Source organism: Carcharodon carcharias, chromosome 7, assembly GCF_017639515.1.
Source record: "Carcharodon carcharias isolate sCarCar2 chromosome 7, sCarCar2.pri, whole genome shotgun sequence".
Classification (NCBI taxonomy): domain Eukaryota; kingdom Metazoa; phylum Chordata; class Chondrichthyes; order Lamniformes; family Lamnidae; genus Carcharodon; species Carcharodon carcharias.
Genome location: NC_054473.1, coordinates 159,213,116 through 159,234,063, shown reverse-complemented (window position 1 = coordinate 159,234,063; position 20,948 = coordinate 159,213,116). Strand labels below are relative to the sequence as shown.

Sequence of the window (20,948 nt, the reverse complement as noted above, 5' to 3'; positions counted from 1 at the left end):
TACTGAGAGCTCACAGAGAGAATGAGAGAGCTCTGTGGTGCCTGCCTTCTACATTCTGACAGCAATGACCAGCACCATCAGGGTGCAAGCATCAGTAATGTTTCCAGGGAGTGTGAGGCTGGACCATCACTTTGGTCTGAAGGCTGCACAGAGCACAGGGAAGAGGCCCTGGACTGAGACACCTGCCTTTATCTTGTGCAGAAAGGTTTCACATCTGAGTGACAAGAACACTGCTCCTCAGAATGAGGAGCCACAGGCAGGGAGGCATTCTTGGGAGTTTATTGACATTAGTGAACATTATGTTCAAGTGATTAACACCCGCACCCAAGCTGGGCAACTAATTCTCCTTAACTGTCCTAACCCTAACTTGGTGCTCCCCAGACATTCACATCAGAGATGGAGGCAGGCTGCTGACTGTGATGACGTTGGCGGGTGTCCTCTGGAGGGATGAGACCCGCAGGGCCCTGGCCTGCTTTCGGGGTCCTGCTGTGTGGCAGTGGCACCCTCCTCAACCTGTGAAGCTGAATCTGTGGAGGTTACAGGAAGAGGGGAATCAGATGAGCTGGTCACTCCCAGAGTCACCTGGGTGGATGGCCCCGGAGCGTGCCATCCTGCCAGCTTTGATCTCGATGTATTATAATGCCAGCACAAACACCTCAGCCTGAAGACGAGCAGAGTCCTCCGTTGTGCCTTGCAATCTGACGAGTGCAGTGGCCATTCCTTCCTGATGTTCCCGAGCTTGCCTTTGCAGCTCCAGTAACTATGCCATGACCAAGTCCAGAGGTTCATCATCTGACTCGGACTCAGTAACGTTCTGGCCTCCAGCAGTCCTCCAATTGCCGGGGACCTGAGCCTCTGCCTGCTGTGGTTCAGAAAATGCAATGTGCTCACCAGATTATGGTCCTGAGACAACTCTAAAGCGAGGCCCCACCAAGCTGTGTGTCTCTGCACTGGCAGAGGTGCGGGTGAGCGCTGTGAAGGGACTTCAGGGAGGGTGCCTTCAGATTCCTCTTTGGAGGTTTCTTTGGAGATTGCTTGAAGGCTCTGGATCGTGGACTCTATCTGCTGCTTCCTAGATGTGCCCGCGAGAGCAAGAGGAGATAATTAGTGTATGGCAGTGGCCTGTGAAAGAGGACACATCACTCACAGCATGGTTATCTGATGGATGTTGCACTGCTGGTTCCACACTTGGTAGAGCAGCGCCAACCTCACCGTCAGCACAGGACTGGTCCCAGTCATCGCTGGCCAGCTGGATGGCCCTGTTTTCAAATTCTGTGAGAACTTTGATTTCTGGCATCCCTCCACCTGTCTGCGACCTTTCCCTCCTGTTATGAGCCAATTTGTCCTGCATGGATAGAGATGAGGAGAGTGTATCGGGACGCCTGCCAGGCCAGATGATAAGTATGCCTGGCCTGTGTGGGTGGTGAGTGGTCCCATGGAAGGGATGAGGACAATGGCATTGTGTGTGAAAAAGTGAATGGTGATGTCCCTTGCACTGGCAGTGCGTGAGGGCCCTGTGGGTGTGTGATGCATTTGTGAGTGTGGAAGTTGGGAGTGATGAAAAGAGTCACTTACCCTGGCAGAACGGGGGAGATCATTCATCCTTTTACAGCACTGGGTGGCTGCCCTCTCCTGAAGGGCCTTGGTGCTGCCACAGCCACCCAAGCCAGGTTGGTGACATTGCTGCCCATCCTGCAGCCAGCGCGGGGGTAGACCACATCCCATCGGGCCTCTACGTCATCCAGCAGTCACTCGAGGGACCCGTCGCTGCAGTCTTTTTTGCTTTGCTGGCCATGTCTCCCGGGCAGTGGTGATGAGCTGATGTTAATGAGCGCTTTGCTGACGGCTGCCTTTTAAAGGCCGGCATGATGCAACAGCGGGGTGATGGCGAGCGGGTGAATAAGAGCCCGCTCACCATGGAAACGGCATGCTTCGCAGGAGTGAATATATAATGAGGTGAACTTGGGAAGATAAGGCGTGAAAACCCGTCATTTTCATCAGTGGGCAGGACTCCATTTTGCACATCCACTACCGCACTTAGTGCAATTCTGGGAAAATTCAGCCCCATGTCTTTAACAATTTACATTGCATTTCTGTAACTTCCTTTTTACAACTACAGATTCTGCCTAACTCCAACTCCTAATCCTCCCCTCCCCAAGTCACAGTCCTGAGGGATTCAATCTCCCACAGTATTCTCGACCCTTAGGGAAGGTGTCTTGGAGACATGAGGGCTTTCTTCTGTATCTGGTAAGACAACAGCAACTGCAGAATTGGACAACAATGTAGCAGCATAACTGGGAAGCAGAGTGTAGGGTTCAGGATGACTGGACTGCAAGGAAAGTAAGGACTTCTCAACAAGACTATTTAAGAGAGAAGAATGAAGAGCATTGATCTTTGGACTCCCTGGGACTAGAAGAGAACTCAAGACTCCCTGAGGAATGTGTTGCCCCCTCAAACCACACAGGGAAAAGACATTCAGAAGAGGAATGATCTTCAACCCCAGGGAAGACTATCACAGCTGTGTCATTCTCTGCAGTATCAAAGACTGAAAAGGCATTGGAGATCCAAGATTTCAATGAACTTAAACAACAAGGAAAAATGACAAAATTTCTGTAAGCCTTTCAGGAAAAGATGAAGAGATGATTTCCCAATAATACTTTGGAAGGACTGTCTACTTTGTGTAGGCAGTGGTAGAGAGCCACACTTCTCTCTTTGTGAGGCTGCTCCACTCTGGGTAAAGGGAGGGGTTGCTGAAAGTATGGAGACAAGACAGCCTCATCTTCTGTAATGAGAGGAATTTCCTGTAGATAATCAGCTTGGGAACAAGAATTGCTGTACAGGATTGTGCAACTTTAGAAGTGTTAAAGATTCTGCCGCAGCTTCTGTGCTGACCTCCAGCCCTAGAGGCAAGGCGATTTTCAGCTGGGACTGAAGTAAGGATTTCTCTTGACCTTCACCCCTGGAAGCTACCAGCTCTTTGGCAGTGTAACCCTTCATGGACTCTAACATGGAATCAGCAAGGTCTGAAGGCCTCTCTGGAAGACTCTTCATGGACAACTAGAGATAGACTAGTTAATGCATTGGTAGTTTTAGTGGAATAAGGATCTGAATGCTGCTCAGCAACTAGAAACACAACTGAATTCTTCAAAAGACAACAGAGAATTCATATGCTGCGTCTTTCAAATGGAAAGATGGATCATCCTTTAGGAGCTCGGCCTCCAACAGATTGCACAGTGCAGCTAGGGCTTCTTCCTCATCACTTTCTTCTAGGAAAATCCAATTCAGGTCCAGGAGGTCTTCATGCGGATGCTCACCGTCTGCTGTGCCTTCTATATCCACTACCTCTGTCCAAACTGAGAGATTCATAACTTCAATCTCTGCCCAGGGTCAAGTGGATGGTGTCTCTGTGAAAGAAAGCAATTTGCTGCTGCCTGAATAAACCTCCTCAGCTGCTGTAGGCTGAAGTTCCACTGGTTCTAAATAAAAGGTTGAAGATTGTTGCATGAAAGACATTGTCGTTAAAATGAAGAGGATCACCTGGATTTTCTAGGGTTCCTAGAAGTATGTCAACATCGCCAATCAGTAAGGATGTAAGTTGATTGTGAATAACATAGCAAGAATCCACAATCTGTCGTCCCTTGTAGCGAAGAGGAGCAATAACCCTTACTTTAATTGGAAGATCTATGCTGCCTGGACCTTGTAATTTGATGTCTGAAGGATGAAGCCAGTCGAGTTCATCTGCCGGTATGTTAATAGAAGCTCCGGTATCAATTTTAAAGGTGGTATCAAAGCCTTTAACTTGCACTGTAACTGACCAATGGTCTGGACTAAGACTAACTTCCCCTAGGGAGCTCTGTAATTTCATCTTTATCTAGATTTCCAATTTCTTGGATGGAGTGTGTTTCATAAATATTTTCTTGTCTTCTACCTCGATTAAAGGTGCTGGATTAAAGTTGAGGGAGGCAGTGACATAGTGGTATTGTCACTGTAGTGGTAACCCAGAGACCCAGGGTAATGCTCTGGGGACTGGGTTCAAATCCCACCATGGCAGATGGTGAAATTTGAATTCAATAAAAATCTGGAATTAAAAGTTTATTGATGACCATGAAACCATTGCCGACTGTCCTAAAAACACATTTAGTTCACTGATGCCCTTTAGGAAAGGAAATCTGCTGTCTTTACCCAGTCTGGCCTACATGTGACTCCAGATCCACAGCAATGTAATTGCCTCTGAAGTAGCCTAGCAAGCCACTCAGTTGTATCAAGCCATTAAAAAGCCTAAAAGGAATAAAACCAGATGGACGACCTGGCATCAACCAAAGCACGGGAAATGACAATGGCAAGCTCAGCCCTGTTGGCTGTGCAAAGTCCTCCTTACTAATATCTGGGGGCTAGTCCCAAATTGGGACAGCTGTCTCACAGACTAGTCATAGTCATGGAATCATACCTTACAGATTATGTCCCTGACACAACCATCACCATCCCTGCTACAATCTTCAGCCAGAAGTGCCAAGTGAATGATCCATCTCGGCCTCCTCCGGAGGTCCCCAGCATCACAGATGTCAGTCTTCAGACAATTCGATTCCCGCCACGTGATATGAAGAAATGGTTGAAGGCACTGGATACTGCAAAGGCTATGGGCCCTGACAATATTTCAGCAATAGTACTGAAGGCTTGTGCTCCAGAACTTACTGTACCCCTAGCCAAGCTGTTACAGTACAGCTACAATACTGGCATCTACCTGGCAATGTGCAAAAGTGCCCAGGTACGTCCTTTATACAAAAAGCAGGACAAATCCAACCCAGTCAATTAACGCCCCATGAGTCTACTCTCCATCATCAGTAATGTGATAGAGGGGGTCATCAACAGTGTTATCAACCGGCACTTGCTTAGCAATAACCTGCTCACTGAAGCTCAGTTTGGGTTCCACCAGGGTCACTGGGAATCAGGGGGAAACTCTGCTGGTTGGAGTTATCCCTAACACAAAGGAAGATGGTTGTGGTTGTTGGAGGTCAGTCTTCTCAGTTCCAGAACATCACTGCAGGAATTCCTCAGCATCGTGTTCTAGCCCAACCATCTTCAGCTGCTTCATCAATGACCTCCCTTGCATCATAAAGGGATGTTCGCTGATGATTGCACAAAGTTCAGCACCATTCACAACTCCTCAGATACTAAAGTGGTCCATCTCCAAATGCAAATGACCTGGACAATATCAAGGCTTGGGCTGACAAGTGGCAAGTAACATTGATGCCACACAAGTGCCAAGTAATGACCATCTACAACAGGAGAGAATCTAACCATTGTCCCTTGACATTCAATGGCATTACCATTGCTGAATCCCCCACTATCAACATCCTGGGGGTTACCATTGACCAGAAACTGAACTGGACTAGCCATATAAATATTGTGGCCACAAGAGCAGGTCAGAGGCTAGGAATCCTGTGCAAGTAACCCACCACCTGACTTCCCAAAGCCTGTCCACCATCTATAAGGCACAAGTCAGAGAGTGATGGAATACTCTGCACTTGCCTGGATGAGTGCAGCTCCAACAACACTCATGAAGCTCGACACCATCCAGGATAAAGCAGTCCACTTGATTCACACCCCGTCCATATACATTCACTCCCTCCACCACTGACACACAAAAGCAGCAGTGTGTGCCATCTACAAGATGCACAGCAGGAACTTACCAAGGTTCCTTAGACAGCACCTTCCAAACCTATGATCACTGCCATCCAGAAAGACAAGGGCAGCAGATACATGGGAACTTCACCACATGGAAGATCCCCTTCAAGCCACTCACCATCCTGACTTGGAAATATATCACCATTCCTTCACTGTTGCTGGGTCAAAATCCTGGAATTCCCTCCCTAACAGCACTGTCGGTGTACCTATACCACATAGACTGCAGTAGATCAAGGAGGCAGCGCACCTCCACCCTCACAAGGGCAATTAGGGATGGGCAATAAATGCTGGCGTAGCCAGCGATGCCCACATCCTGTAAATTAATTTTTTGAAATGTGAGTGATCAAAGGTCTGGAAAATGGAGCATAATGTGGGAAAATGTGAAATTGTCCATTTTGGAAAGATGAATAAAAATGTTTATTATCTCGAAACGTCAACTCTTTTCTTCTCCGCCAATGCTGCCAGACCTGCTGAGTTTTTCCAGGTAATTCTGTTTTTGTTTTGGATTTCCAGCATCCACAGTTTTTTGTTTTTATCTTATTATCTAAATGGTGTGAGATTGTAGAGCTCTGAGAATCAGAGGGATCTGGGTGTCATTTTTTTTTCCACCACAAAAACTTTATTAGAAGAATTTCGCACACAATTATCAGAGTCAAGCCCACACAGTGGTCAGAAAGTCTTGTCAAAGCATCTACACAGAGGGCTTCCAAAATCTTTTGACTCGGGACAAAAAAAAAGTCTGTCGTAAACATTTCGTTAACATGGCAGCAAAATCAGTCAGTTTTCACATCAATTATTCATCTTCATCCCGAATGCACAATACATGAAAATACACCAGCTGACTCTCTACCATCACCCAGTGCATCGCTGAAGCCCTCTTCTCTCCTTCGCTCAGCTAGTGCTGCCAGGGACTTGAACGTCTTCGGTTCGTATATGGCCAAATCTGCGAGAACCTTCCTTTTCAGCTCCACCTGACACTTGACCAGGTTACTGATTAACATAGGATATTTCAGTCTGGTGTTCACAGGAGGCAGTTGCAATCCTGCTTATCCAAAGCATCCTCATGTTCAGCTTCTTGAGTTTCTTAGCCTTGGTGGAGTAGAGGAAGCCTCTCCACAAGCCACAGGCTGTAGCTTCGGTTCTTCCTGCCTCGGAAGTGCCATGCGTGTTGCAGCACCTCCCAGACCCGCCAGTAACGATCAGGTCCTCGGCTTCGGATCCAGCGGGACAGCGACAGGAAAACCATCAGGGCTCCGGTCCCCCAACGCGTGTTACAGGCTCGGCCTCCTGGAGTTGCTTTCCCCGAGGGTATCACAGGGCCAGGCCGGGACACACAGCGCTGCCGCTTGAATTAGAAAAGATTAGTAAGCAGGTACAGCAGGTAATTAGGAAAGCTAATAGGATGTTCTCATTTATTGCTGGGGAAGTGAAATCAAAAGTAGGGAGGTTATGCTTCAGTTATACAGGGCACGGGTGAGACAACATCTGGAGTTCTGAGTACAGTATTGGTCTCCTTATTTATGTGTTAGAAGCAATTCAGAGAAGGGTTACTAGACTAATACCTAAGAATGGGCGGGTTGTCTTATGAGGAAAGGTTGAACAGGCTAGGCTTGTATCCGCTGGAGTTTAGAAGAGTAAGAGGCAACTTGATTGAAATATATAAGATCCTGAGGGGTCTTGACAGAGTGGATGTGGATTCTTGTGGGAGAAGCTAGAACTAGGGGTCACCATTTAAAAATAAGGGTAATTTATTTAAGACAGAGATGAGGAGAATTTTTTTCTCTCAGGGGGTCATGAGTCTTTGGAACTCCCTTCCTCAAAAGGCAGTGGAAGCAGAGTCTTTGAATGTTTTCAAGGCAGAGGTAGATAGATTTTTGATAAACAAGGGGGTGAAAGGTTATGGGGGATAGGCGAGCGGTTACAGTCAGATCAGCCATGGTCTTATTGAATGGTGGAGCAGGCTTGCAGGGCCAAGTGGCCTACTCCTACTCCTAAATTGTATGTTTGTATGAGCTATACACTGACTTGGGGATGGGCTGGAGAACGATGGGCAAGTTAATGCTAACGGGGGTGGGATTGTTGGGGAGGAAGGGGATGTGCGCCCAGGTCGGTTCCACTTCAACAGACAGCAGGCGGACAGATTCCTTCTACTCGGGTGCCACCCTGCTGAGGGCCTTGGGTACCTCTGCCGCATGTTCCCTCACCTCTTGTTGACTCTTCAGCATCAGTTGGAAGGCTGATAACAGAGGCCCGTCATCAGACTTAGATCTCACAGATGCCTCTTCCCCAGCACTCCTCCGAGTGCCAGTGAGCTCGCCTGACCCTGCCTCCTCCTGCTGCGGACACGTGTCTGTGTAGTGACCACCAGAGTGTGAGACCTTCCTACACTAGAACTGGTACCCGCCAAGGTGTGTGTCTCTGGGCTGGTGGAGGGTCCAGGTGTCTGTTGTGATGCCTCTACAGTTGCATATCTCTCTTCTTGTGTACCCTCCTCACTCTTTTCTAGGCTTGGGCTTATGCTGAAACTTGACAGGGCTTCTTCTGTCTCAGGTCTTGGCCTCTTCCTGGTGGCATCTGTAAGTGAGAAAGCAGGGAGTGAGTGACTGCATGAGCTGCCTCCAATATGGAGGTATCCTTGGCCCTGAGGTTTCTATACCATGAGTGGATCCTTACTGGGCAGAGGCCCAAATCAAGTCTCCCCATCTCCACACCTGCCAGCTGGGCTGATCTCCCCTTGAACTCTGTCAGAACCCCTCCCATCTTCTCACATTCTCTCCCATCGTGGCTTACTGTTTCCTGCTCAAAGACAATAGAGGAGATGGTTGAGAGGAATTGTTTGTTGCATCCATTTATACATAACAATTTCACATTCATTTCTCATACCCCCACACTTAGATATTATCCCCGGATTGTGTGACATGGCATTAATGCACCATCTATTGTTCAGGAGGGTGGTGGGCCAGCACCCTTCAGAGTGCTCAGCCTATCCACATACAAGGATAAGGCTCAGGGAGTAATCTCATTTGCGGGGGTTGCTGTTGCCCTTTGTGCCTGAGCCCATTCCCCTCCTCCACTTCCATACAGCATTGAGCTCTCTGTGTGGAAGGGTGAAGGAGGCACTATGGTCACTCCACCGCAGAGGGGATGAGCTGCGGTGGGGCTACGAGGCATGACCTTATGCCATTGTCAGTGAGGCCCATGTGCCCTGACAGTCATTGGTTTCATTGTGATTAGTGTGAGTAGCTGAGGTTTCACTTATCCCAGCGGAGCAGATGAGGTCGTTCATTCTCTTCCAGCAATCGAGGGCTGAGCTGTGCTAACCAGCCTGGGCACTGAGAGTGTCAGCGATCTGCGCCCATGCAGGATCAGTATCCCCGCTCAGCCTCCGCCTCCCATCAGCCAGGTAAAGAGCGCTACTCCTGACCTCCACCTGGTCGAGGAGGATGTGCAGGGATGTGTCATTGAACTTAGCCGCAGGAGTTCCCTGTCCCCTTCCTGCCATCTCCAAGGGCCTTGTCCGTAAGTTACATGTGTTTAAATACGGCGCCCGGGTATGATTGTGGGGCGTATGCCATCTTGTCCGCCCCACTAGGTGAGATGCCAGGAAACGCCCCCCAACTGCAAAATGAATGACGCCGGGACTGCGGGGTTTTCTGTCACCGCACACAGTGGGAAACGCTCTCCATCCCCACCCCCACCACAGGACTTAGTCCCCGATAGGAGAATTCTGCCCTGTGTGATCAGGGATTAGCTCGTCTTTCAGTGCCCCATATCTGTAAGAGCTAGCCAGATGATATAGGTCAGGTGGAAAAAATTCAATCGATTTCCAAGGTTGTTGCGACCTCTGCTTAAAATATGCACAATCAGTTAGGGCTGAATTTTACTCTGACCGGGTGGGCGCACATCCAACCCAATCGGGCATGAAAATGCTTGAGATATTTCAGTCGGCAGGCGCGGGCAAAAGTCGAAAGTGCGCCCACCGACAATTAAGAGGGCAATGAAGCCCACTAACAGTGCAATTTTCTCCAAATTTTCGTGGCCCATCCAACCTTATGGTTGGTGGACGGGCAAATCGCCTAGGCGGCTTTTACATTTTCCATCAAACGTCATCCAAGGGCGGGATGAGGTTTCCGTTATTAAATAAAATAAAAATAGAAATCAGTGGACAGCATTTTTATATTCTATGTGTTCATGTGCCTGATTGTGATGGTTGGACATTTTTTTTCCTGATTTTAAAAACTTTATTTCCTGGGTTTCAGGCCTTCAGCTCCCTGAGGCAGCTCTCTCCTTTCAGGAAGCTTTCTGTCAGCACTCACCCTCCTCCTGCCCCAACCCGGCAGTGCTGAGCTTTTCAGTTAATTGGCCAGCCAGCGTGAAATCGCAGTCAGGGGCTGATCGCGGTCGGCGATCTGTTTCCTGGCTGCTCCCGGGCCTGCCCCCCAAGCTGAAAATTCGGGCCTAAGTTTTGCTTCGGGCTAAGATAGATGTCAAAAGCTCTAAGAATGGTCTCATAGTCCACGATGGACTCCTCCGTGCCCTGCTTCAGGAGAATGTTGTCTGCTACTAGACCTACAGCTTAAAGAAAAGAACTGATTTGATGCTTTTGCTCATTTTCATGAAGGCCTGATATTGCTCGATACCGGATAAAATTACGTTTCCATAAATCCCACTGCTGGCCTTTCTGTGGGCCCTCGACGCAATCAATTAGACAGGGTAGGGGCAGGGTTGCTCACCGGATATGGTCATCGTTACCTCTCTCCAGTGTGCCTCCTCCTCCTGTCAATTTGTTATGAACTGCGATCAATATTTTCTTCCCTCTGTGGCTCCTTCAATAACACTGATGTAATTTTTACATTGATGTCTCCACTGGTGTCACCAAGTTCTGAGATGGTCCTTCTGTCTGTGGATTCTAGGCATGGTACTTGGCTAGTCAACAAATCGCAGACATACTCTGGTATCTGTTTAACACTTGTTTATTACAGAATAGGCATGTTGCTCCTAGGCATGGTGTTCCAACCTCTCTCTTTCAAATCTCACTGACATCAGTGATACATCGTCCCTTACATCATATATTATCATATCCCATCTGTTAACCATTTATAATGATAAAGCTTACTGTAAATTTGGAGTTGAATATTCTTTTGATGCACGTGTCTTTGAACCCGTGAAACTTTTGACTCCTGTGGCAACTCGTCAAACAGCCACATTAAAATCTACATTCTATCTCCAAAATGTGGTGTTGGATAATGGGGAAGGTGGGGGGGCAGGGGAGGGCATGGGGTTTGCAATTTCTTCTGAAGATTAAACCAATGTTGAGAGGACCAAGGAAGGAATTGTATCCTCGTGCGAATCAAATACATTTGATCCACAACAAATTCATATTTACCAGTTATTTCCAATTCAGAGGGAAGTAGCTGCAGCTTTACAGAAAAAGGAAATGCTTCCTCTAAAAAAGTACTTCATTGTCTATTCATTTGAAAATAAAATTGTACAAGGTATTACATATCAAATAGGAAATTAATTAGCATATTATGCCAGCCAAGGAGATCTGCCATTTCATGTCACTGTTCTTATTTGGTGCTACTCCAGTGTTGCATAGTACAGGGACAATGGGAACCCCAAAGCAGCTGTCCATTTTTATGGCAGCCATTGATTTGGGCCAGTCTAAAAACCAACATGGATGCATTCAAGCATGTATTCTGCTGCTTATCGCTGAAGATAAAAGCTTCTTCATTAACTGTTTTCATAGTATTCACACTATAGCATCTGCTGCAGAATTGGAAAGAGTTGAAAAGCAGATGGAAATGATGCAATTGCTACAGCACATGGCCAATGTGTGCATTACCCTTCAATTCCTGCCCATCACTTTGGAAATCAGATGTTTATTTTATGCAAAGTGCTCTTTGCAGGTTCCCTCATTTGGATTTGAATTTGATGCCACTGAGATCCAGATATATTCATTTGTCCACCAAATGAGGTTTAACAACCAGCAAAAGAGGTAAACTGCCTTTCTCCACACACAGCATTAGAAGTTCAATCCCCTAGTGATAAAGTAAGTGTACAACCCACTGGCAATGAGACTACATCTGACAGCTCTAGGTGCCTATTTTTTTTAAATAATAAGTCTAACATATAATTATTGTTAGATGTTACTGATAATAAAAGGGTCTTGTTATGTGCTGTGTGGAGAGTTATTTTCATTTTGAGAGCAGGCGGAAATCTGATCGTTGTGGCTCAGCCACAATCATACACCCTGTCTGTTTTCATTTCTACTGACTTCACTGAAGGGGGATATCGGGTGGGGGGGGGGGGGGGGGAGTGGCGGGGAGGGGGTATAATGGCTAGCCGATCATAAACCATCAGTTTTCCACCCGGACCCAAAGTGAAAATTACTTCCCCGCTTGGGATGATATTTTGAAGTTTCAAGATGAAGGAGGCCATTCCAGAATGAGAAAACAGTAAAAACTGGAAAATAAGAGTGCTGATCCAAACTGGTCTTGTATACCTTAAAATGGAACACCAGTAAAAACTGGGAAACAAGAGTACTGGTCTGAACTGTTTTTCCCTTCTGGGATGTTTGGAAAAATGTTCCATCTACCTTGTGAAATTCTTTCAGTATCAAAATCAACCAGTTATCAAAAAAGTAACTTATCAAGATACACAGCAGCAAAGATTCTGGGGCTGACATGTCAGCCAGTCTGATGAGAATCCAGATTCCAAGAAGGAAGCTTTTGAAGAACAACTTCTTTGAAGGTAATTGCACCTGGAGTGGGTGCACCTGATGTAGGAGGAGGCTTTCCTGGGAATTAAAGGGGAAGTTGAAGAGAATTTCACCCTGGGAGAGGCTGGGAGTTGTACATTAAAGTGTGTTTGGAACTTGGGTTGTTCAAGGAAAAGTTGACTCTGAGACAGCTGGAACTTGTAACAATATATAAAGCTAGGAGACAATTTTATCGGGGAATAAAGATCGATTAGTCTGAAAATAATTATTTCCCAGGAGTGTACTTAACCTTGTTTCAGGGAAACTGTCTTGAAGCTGGTTTGTATAGAAGTCCCTGGGGTGGATTTTCCCTTTGAGGCATGAATTGCAAGTCGGGAGATTTCCCGATGTCACGATCCCACCTCCTGCCGGGCAACGTCCACCCATATTGTTTTTATGGTGGGATGGGCCTCCACCTCCTGAAGCAGGCCCAAGATGGAGGTGGGTGGATACTGATGGCGGGCACATTAGAACCCCCACCTCTGTTTGCTGGGACATCGACACAATTCTATACATGAGAGGCATCCAAGCCCTCAGCTCTCACCCCCCTATCCACCCCCATAACACCACCCCCCCCAACCCCCTTTGCTGGCATCAGGATAGCAAAATCCAGCCTACAGTCTACAAGTAATGTTGGAATCTTGTTTACTTTTCTAATAAATGCTATTGAGCAAAAGCTGCTGTCATTAAACATTGGAAGTGATAACTGACTGCAGCAGAAATTGTCATCAGAGCTTAAATGTTGTTAGAGTTATTAATCCATTTTACAAATTACATTTACTACAGATTCACTCATTCAGGTGTGCTCTGCCCAAATGCTGATCCTTGGCTCATTGTCTGCTAATGCTTCACCTGAGCCATTTTCTTAGCTGTTTTTGTCGGCAGTGGTTTGCCATTGCCTTCCACTCTCAAGGGCAGGGTGAGGAGGCAGGTCCCAAATCTACCTCAGCTAGAACAGGAATCAAACCCACAGTGTTGGTGTTATTCTGAACTGCATGCTAACCATCTAGCCAACTGAACTAACCAGTCCCCTTGCCATGGATTAGCCCAGTGTTAATATTTGTAGTGAATTTTGAAGCATGATATCCTAAATCTACAGCTGATTAACAGAAACCGTTAATGAACAAAGACGTGTAGTATACAGCAGTCATGTGTCAGGTTTCTCTCCGCTTGAGGGTTATAAGAAGTGACACGCCTGGCAATGTTTGCATTATACTTTTATGTTGATGCTCCCAGAACATGGCAGCAGTGCAGGTTATGATAATGGAACAAGAGTCTGTGACTACCATCCAGACTTCAGACAGTAGGAGAGAATTTATGCTTTATATACTGTGACTCTGTGGGAAAGTACAGCGTATCACCTGAGTGACCACAGAACAAGATTATCTCCAGCTGGAATACAGGCCCACAGCGCTCTTCTGGCTGCTATATTTGCAAATCCTCTTCGCTGCTGAAAAGCTAAACTATTTAGAGAAAATGCAGTTTAAACTTGACAAAGATTTATGAAACAAATTAAGTCGAATACCTGCTCTTAATAAAGATCAATCATATTGGTTTTCTACTGTGACAACATTAATTGATCTCCACTCCAAAAGTGGATGGGAATAAGGGAATCAAATTCACTCATGTTCATGTTAGCACCTAGGGTATTGTTGTTAAAAACACACTGTGTGAATAACTGACCCAGTGCAAGGACTTTGTGCTTAAGCAACTACAGTGGAATGAATGTGCGGATTGTGCAGAACTGACGGGTGTAGTTAGGTGTTTATTTGAATGTGAGTAAATGTTTTTCAAAAATTCTCTTCCACCACCCCTAGCCACAATGTCAGTAAATCAGAGCACTTGACCTTAATGGAATTTATAGTAATTTGCAGGCTAATAGCATTTTAATGATGTGAACTGACCAGTAAAAGTTAATGACATTTGTAATGGAATTACAGCAAATGGCATTTTCCCCTTAAAGGAAATATCATTAGATCCTTACATTTTAACAAAGTGTACAAGGTTCTAGTAAGTGGATACATTGAAATTTGTGTAAAAAAATCACCTAAGGGATTTGCTGGTGTAGATGAATAAAGTACTGTAGCCTGGCTAGGCCCATTAAAGGAGCATTTCTATTTTCCCAAGTTTTAACGTTTCCTATGGGCTCCCTTTTAAAATCTGAAGCAGCAGTGTACAGTGCCTTGGTAAAATTTTCCATTATACATGAAGTGGAAAGAAAAGCATCCTGAATTCCACAGGAGATTGCCATTAGTATTTGGTGTGCTAGCTATATAAAGCTGTTTTTCAAAAGGGCACAAAAAAAATATCCTGCTTTACATATGAAACACATTGAAATGTTTCCCTTCTCTGAGTGGAAATGATCATTTTTCTAAAGTCCTTACAACTAGATGGTTTTCTTTTCGGGTGGTCTAGTTTACAATATATTTATTCAATGAGAAAAGGTCCTTGAATGAGTTGTTGCCTCCCAGATGCCTCAATCTCACCATCAAGTTTCTGCTCCTCCCATAGCATCAATTTTTTTTCTTCTTTCACAACAAATGGGCTTTGCTGGCTAGGCAAGCATTTGTTGCCTATCCTTAATTGCCCTTGAGAAGGTGGTGGTGAGCTGCCTTCTTGAACCGCTGCAGTCCATGTAGTGTAGGTACACCCACAGTGCTGAGGTTCCAGGATTTTGATCCAGCGACAGTGAAGGAACTGCAATATAGTTCCAAGTCAGGATACTCAGTGGCTTGGAGAGGATCTTGCAGTTGGCTGTGTTCCCATGCATCGATTGTCCTTGTCCTTCGAGCTGGCAGAGGTCACAGATTTGGAAGGTCAAAGGAACCTTGGTGAGTTGCTGCAGTGCATCTTGTATATGATTCACACTGCTGCCGCTGGGCATTGGTGGTTGAGGAAGTGAATGTTGAAGGTGGAGGATGAGGTGCCAATCAAGTAGGTTGCTTTGTCCTGCATGGTGTCACGTTTCTTGGGTGTTGTTGGAGCTGCACTCATCCAAGCAAGTGCAGAGTATTCCATCACACACCTGTCTTGTGCCTTGTAGATGGTGAACAGGCTTTAGGGAGTCAGAAGGTTAGTTATTCACCACATAATTCCCAGCCTCTGATATGCCCTTTGCCCTTAAAAGGCTTGTATGGCATTCTCTGCAACTGTGACTATTGTAATTATCCTGTCTTGTCCTTTTCTCCATGTTGTGGACCACACCATCCTTCCCATAGTGAGTCACAGTTGTCTGGCTTGGTAGGACTGCTCTCACTTGGCTCTGATTACCCAAAGTAGCTAGTGAAATGGCTTCTCTTTCCACTATGTGCTTTAGAAATCCCCCAAAGGATCCATCCTCGACCCCTTTAACTACATGCAGACCCTCAGTAATGTAATTTGCAGACATGGGGTCAGTTTCCAATTTTTGGCTGGTGGCAGTTTATCTGTCCACCACTTCTCATGGCTCCTGCAATCCCACTATATTGAGACTTCTTGTCCAACAGAACATTGGGAAGACCAAAGCCACCGTCTGTATCCCATTCCAAAAGATCTGTACCCTTGACATCAACCCTAACCCTCTCCCTAACCACATTTTAGGCTGAGTCAGATGGTTGAGAAATCTTTGTGTCAACTATTCAACCTTTAGATCAATGGCCAACTCTATACTGTACCATCACAACGATCACTGAATTTCACCTTTGTAACACCACCCCACCTCCTATTCAGACATATAGGCCCCATTCTCTAAAATATCCCTCCCCAAACCCCTCTGCCTCTCCACAGTCCTCTTCAGAATCTTTAAAACATCCTACTACAATCAAGACTTTGCACTTCCCCTAATATCCCCTCCTTTAGTTCAGCAAACACTTCTTTCCTTGTATCTCTGATGCACCTTGAGATGCAAATGCAAGTTGTTGTGCTCATTTGCAGTCTCCTAAACTGTGAGCCAGTGTACAGAAGAAACATCAAAGAACAAAGGACATTCCAACCATATTTCATAACTGTTAACCGAAGTGTTCCACTAATACTGCAGTACTCATTTTATACACCATCTGCTTCTTCTGTGGTAAGGAGCAGTTAAGCACTTCAAGAAGCCTGAAATATATGCTACATACATGTGTCCCTATATATGGCATCAGCAGCTACATAATTCCTCGGCATGACTTGCAAGAGTGCACTACATAACACTTTTTATGAACCAAGTATTGAGTACAGTGAGTCAAATGTAACCTGCAGTGTCGATACAAATCTAAAATCAATACATTTATTTCAACGGCTCCTAATTTCTAATAACCCTACTTCAGACCAGGCAATACAGAGCATTGTTAATCAAGAAATAAAGAAGCAATTTATTTTGAGTTGGGTAACATGTTAGGAGACATTGAAATATTTTTGAATTACAAATTGTTGAATTCTTCCTGTTAAGTGGGCATTGTTAAGAGAATTTTTAAGAGCTGGTAAGATTATTGGGAAACAATTTGCAAATAGATTTCCAAGATACATAAAAAGTATAGATAAGAACCCTTTTCATCTGTGACTGATTGGGAGTGAAGTGGCTTTAAATCTCAATAGAATTACTAAGCCCCATTCCTACATTTACCTCTGGTACTTGGTAAAAAGTAGTAATTTAAGTCTAAACCTGCATCAGTCCCGATTGCAGTGTCATCATACAGGGCTTCACGAAGGCAGCGCTCAAGCAAATAACTCCTTGGAATTGTAGCTTTCCAAATAAGGTCAGTGAATATCTTTACTTTAATCCTTTGAACATGAGAGTTCTGGAACCTGATGCCGTAGCAAGATGTAAAACCTGCCATTGTTTAAAGGGGCATTTGCAGCCCTGAAGGAAGAAGGCAACTCAGGAGAGAAGGATGATAGCCAAATTGCAAAACAAAAGGACAAAAGGACAAACTTCAGGGAGCCAGAAATGCAAGGCCTCGTAATGAGATTTGAAACATAGAGACAGTCAAGGGCCAATGACTGCCCTTGTGTAGTATGCACTTTGTAAAGGGAGGAGTCTATAGCTGTTGAATGAGTTCCAATTCCTTGAACCAGTTACATTTTTGGCTTATTGCTATCTATATTTAAAGATTCTATTTGACTTCCATACCATAAGCCACCCTATTGACTCCCTTCAAACATCTAGGTAAACTTTTGCTAGCATGCACCAAGATAATGGACATATATCCACTTATAGTTTTTCAGTTGCTTAAACAGAACATAATGCATAATGAGTGCCCCATACACTAACCATAATTGTCCTTATAGCAACTCCCCCTGAAAATATATTAATCAACAGCTTGCATTTATATAGCATCTTTAATATAGTAAAATGTCCTGAGTCTCTTCCAACAAAGCATTCTCAAACAAAATTTGACACCAAGTCATGTAAGGAGATCTTAGCACAGACAACCAAAAGCTTGATCAGAGAAAAGAAAGAGGTGAGGTGAAAGTGACTGCCCTTGTGTGGTACGCACTTTATAAAGGGAGGAGACTATAGCTGTTGAGTGAGTGCCACTTCCTTGAACCAGTGTTACATTTTTGGTTTACTCCTGTCTATATTTAAAGATTCGATTTGGCTTCCATACCATAGGTCACCTTATTGGTTTCCTGAACTTATGTCATCCTTCTCTAATGTGCTAATACCACCATTAATTAACAGAGCCACTCCTCCACCTTTTCCTAGCTTTCTGTCCTTTCTAAATGTCACGTACCCTTTAATATTCATGTCCTAATTAATGTCATCCTGTAGCCATGTCTCTGTAATGGCTATCAGATTGTACTTATTTATTTCTAGTTGTGCTATCAGTTCATCTATTTTTTTTTTGAATGCTACATGCATTTAGATGCAGAGCCTTTAGTTTTGCCCTTTTATTATTTTTGCATCCACTAGACTTATCTGCCGAATTACTCTTAGATTTGTGTTCCCTGTGCTTTCTGTTCCTTCCTGTCACGGTCTATCATTTCCCACATTAATACCTTTTATCTTTGTCTCTTGTCTTTTCTCTACCCTTTTATTGACCACATCTTCTCAAATTTGCCTCCACTATTTAGCTTAAAACCCTCTCTACTTCCCTAGTTTTGCGGCTCACTAGAACGCTATCCCAGCATGGTTCACGTGTAGATGTCCCAATGGAACAGCCCCCACTTTTCCCAGTACTGGTACCAGTTCCCCATGAACCAGAACCCATTTCTCCCACAACAGCCTTTGAGCCACGTATTCAGTTCTCTAATTTTATGTACCCTATGCCAATTTTCACGTGGCTCAGGCAATAGTCCAGAGATTATTATCTTTGAGGTTCTGTTTTATAATTTAATGTCTAGCTCCTCATACTCTCTGTGCAGAACCTTTTTCCTAGTTCTACCTATGTCATTGGTACCTACATGGACCATGGCAACTGGATCCTTCCCCTCACTGCAAGATCCTCTCCAGCTCTGGGCAGATGTCCCAAACCTGGCACTGGACAGGCAACACAGCCAATGGACTCTCACTCTTTGCTACAGAGAATGGTGATATTGGCTCCTACTACCACTACATTCCTCTTTGCTCCTCCCAGTTGAATAGCTTCCTGTACCATGCCATGGTCAGTCAGCTCATCCACCCTGCAGTCACCACTCTCATCCAACCAAGCTGAGAGAACCTCAAAGCTGTTAGACAATTTCAAAGGCTGGGGCTCCTGCACTCCTGCCCTTTGGGTTCCCTTACCTGCCTCACTCACAGTCACACCCTCCTGTCCCTGACCACTGATCAAATGAGAAGATCTAAGTGGTGTGACTGCCTCCTGATGCAAAGCATTCAGGTAACTTTCCCCCTCCCTAATGTGTTGCAGTGTCTGCAGCTCAGCCTCTAGCCCAATGACTCTGATCCTAAGCTCCTCGAACCACAAACACTTACTGCAGCTGTATTTGCCCTGGATCACACTGGCATCCAGGGGCTCCCACATGCTGCAGCCTTGACACATCACTTTTCCTGCCATCCTTAGTGTGTTTTAATTAATTAATCAATTATATCATTGACTTATTTGTTTTCCTTTTTTATATATTTGCTTAACTTTACCACCAGTTCATATACTATTTTAAACCTCAGGACTGGAATAGACCTTAACCACTTACCAGATACTCACTAAACAGCTAGAGTAAGAACCAATTCCTACCAGGTAGAAAAGTTAGACAAAGCAAAGGAGCAGCTCTTTCTCCTCCTCACCTAACTCCCCCACTCACCAAATTCCCAAGTATGCATTCAGTTTCAAAGCTGCAATAAAGACCCCTGAATATATAATAAACTGAACTGGAGCTAGAGCAACCAGATTCAACCAGTTAGCTAATTAACTACTCAGCTCTCTCAGCAGAGTGTGTTTACCCTGTCTAAGGCTGGAAGAAAGAAAGAAACTTAGTCTACTTACACAGTACTTTCAGGTCACTGCTAATTACAGACTTGACAATATTTTTCAATAACAAGATAGGCACTTTAAACTCCCCCACTCACCAAACTCCCAAGTATGCACTCTGTTCCAAAGCTGCACTTGTTTGTAGCATAGTCTTGACGTCCATAAATCTGAATCTGATCAAAGTTCCAGTGCTCATAAGCAGGCATGGCCAGGTGGACCCAGTAACTTTAAACTAGCTGTTAACTTGCAGCTAGAGTGAAAATACACACATTACCAGTGCCAGGGCAATTTACTTTCTGTAGGGGAGTAGAATGGAGGGAGAAAGCACAAAGAATGGAAACAGGTGGCCAAGGATAGAGTTGAGCAGCAAAGGAGCTTCGTGTAAGGAGCTAGCAGCCCAGGAGCCACCTTGAATCCAAATTTTAAATATCTGATCTTTCACTTACCCACCAGATTACTACTTTAATTCAGTATCTTGGCCACATCTGTAGAAGTTATTTTCTATTTCTGTTACAGAATTATCAGAATAAAATTACTAGTTTGACTTAGTGCGGGTTGGCCTTTTGTTTAGTCCACATTTCCTCTCATTGAATAAAACTGCCCACGAAAGTCCTACAAATTCAACATTTTCTTAACCAGAGGGCTTACTACTCATAAACATTTCTCTATTTTCCCCCAGCACAAAGCTGCATCTGCAGTGTTCTCCCTGCTGGCATGAGGATCACCAAACAACCAGGCCCTCACCCTTCCCCTGCCCTCACCAACACCCTCCCCTGCCCCAAAGCCTCTACATTTTGGTAGTGATCTTTCCACTTTCCACTTTGTTAAAAATAAATATTAACTAGCTTTATTTTCTCACTGACAATGCCAGATACAGAATGTTGCCAATGTGAAGGATTGGGCAAGGACATGGGTATTGACAAAAGCTGTCATTGTGAAAAAGGCAAACACTTTGGATTTGAACAGGGACAGTCTCAAGGTCATTACGAAATTAAAATCCAGAAACGCTGGAAATTATTCTTTCTAAGTGCACAGATTTTCAGCTGCTGACTACCAGCCACCTCACAGCGGAGCACATATCTCAGGGGGACATCTGATTAAATGAATGCCCAGCGACTTCTGCATGTTCAGGATCA

The 20,948-nt window shown here is 45.0% G+C and overlaps 1 pseudogene; it reads right to left on the bottom strand.

Moving 5' to 3' along the window:
• Positions 1 to 6,488: 6,488 nt before the first annotated feature.
• On the bottom strand, positions 6,489 to 6,931 carry LOC121280064 (annotated as a pseudogene).
• Between the last annotated feature and the right edge of the window lie 14,017 nt (positions 6,932 to 20,948).